The following is a 2046-nucleotide window of genomic DNA, read 5'->3' on the forward strand; positions in this document are numbered from 1 at the left end:
AAAGGACAGCGAGACATTTATGACAGTAGCACTAGGTGACAAGAACAGCATTTGCCACTGCTTCTTCATTGCTTTCTTTGTTACTCTGCCCGGGTAAGAATTTAACTTTCAATATGCTCATTACTCTACTGATGTCAGTGGTCTCTTGAGTCATGGTTTCCTGCCTCAGGATTCTACTGGTTTAGAGGACTCCATGACCCCGTTCTCAGGACATGTTAAATCCTTTCTCCCATCCAAGTCCTAGAAGGTTTGTATAATCTGCAAACGCTCTGTCAATTAATGAAGAAGATCTGGACCATGATAAGAAGGTCAGGAACAAACCATCACATCCCTGGCTTCCTCCCTCACGCACTGTGGCTTAAAGTAATTACCCTGTGGTAGTCAGTGACTCTTACCCCACACTGCTCCTCAACATGCAGGACAATTATTTAGCACTGGATGGACCCCCTTCTCCACCAAGAAATGAGGACACTGTTTCCAAATGCAGTCCCTGAATTTCATGGTCAGAAACTTCTCAGAGGGAGTCAAAATCCTGACGCTCAGCACTGGTCACACTCAGAGTCACAGGCATCAGGTCTCATTTGCCCCACCATTGCCAGGTCCCTACAATTCTGCACAAAGGACTTCTCCTTAGGAGCCTGTTTGATTACAAAAATGCCTTGTGTCGGGGGAAAGGAAGTCAGCCTACAGACAGAGAAGCAGGCATATGGCTGTTAGTTAGGGACACTGGACTCAGTACTAGACACTCCAGGATGGCAGAATTCCAGGACTTTTATTGTGTTATTTTAAAAATCCTAGCTGTAGCTTACTACAGTAAAAGATCATGATTAAAGTCAATCATGGGAGGAGGTGTATGGGTGCAGAGTCCAGAAACTTTCTGCACAGGGAGCTTCCCAGTGGATTTGCGGACAATGTCAACATTCCCAACCACTGGGACAGTGAAGCAGCACCCTCATCTCTTGGGCTACATTTTAAAACCTGTCAGGGGCTTTTTAAAATTCCAGATGTCTAACCTCATGTGCAATGTCAGACAGGTTACCCTAAGGCATAACATGTGCAGAAGGTCACACAGCAAGCGCAGAAACTGAGGAGTTTATTAGCCACAAGGGACCTGCTCTGTTGATGTTTTGGAGAAGTAAATGAAGGTGCAAAGAAGGGCCCGTGCTGCCAATCTGACTAGGAGAGAACAGGGCATGCCAGGAGGGTCCAGGAGGAATAAGAGATGTGAGAGGTCGTCTTGAGAACATGAGCTCCCAGGAATGGACTGGAAATCTAGGGAAGGCTCTGGCCCTCTCTGGGATTCCAGTTCTGTGCTATTGAGCATCTAGGGCAGGACAACCCAGGTACATGTGTTACTCCAGTCAGTCCTCATTACATGTTGAATTAACCCTCAAAACAATTTTGTTATCCAAGCGGTTGATGTCATATCGAGGAACATCCCGAATGTGCAAGGAGATTTAGAACAGTTGTTCAAGATCAGACTTTCCAGAAGGGTGAGGATCTCCAAAGCTGTCAACAGCAGCCCAGCCCCAGACAGCCCCAGGAGGAAAGAGCGAAGACGCTGGGGAAACTTGAGCCAGGACTCTGAGAGGCCAGGGGGCAGTGAGAATGGCTGCTTCTGGATTTGGCAGGAGAGTTGGGAGCCAAGGAAAGGACTGTTCAGAGCTAGGGCTGTGAGTCCCGGCCTTCTGCCCACTTTCCCGCCTGGGTGGCAGAGAAGAGGCAGCAAGCCCACCTGTGATGCTTGCAGTGGAGTCACGGTGGCCCTGGAGCCGGCTGGGAGAGGCGCTGATGGCAGGGGGCGCTAACGACTCTCACGGCTTCACCTGCCCGCCCTTGCCTCTTCCTATTTGCCTCTGCAGCTCCTGGACACCATGTGACCGTCATGCTCCACACCGCTCCTCTGGCTATTTGCACAAAAGTCCTACTGAAGTCTTGCTACATCAGTGTCCTGAATCAGCACAGATTTGGGGAAATAATGACTTATGAGATAAAGCTTAACTACTGCGTATTCAAGGCTCTCATGACCCCTCCGAACCCCTCCAG

The sequence above is a fragment of the Chinchilla lanigera genome, unplaced genomic scaffold (assembly GCF_000276665.1).
Source record: "Chinchilla lanigera isolate Chin_1 unplaced genomic scaffold, ChiLan1.0 scaffold00144, whole genome shotgun sequence".
Classification (NCBI taxonomy): Eukaryota; Metazoa; Chordata; class Mammalia; order Rodentia; family Chinchillidae; genus Chinchilla; species Chinchilla lanigera.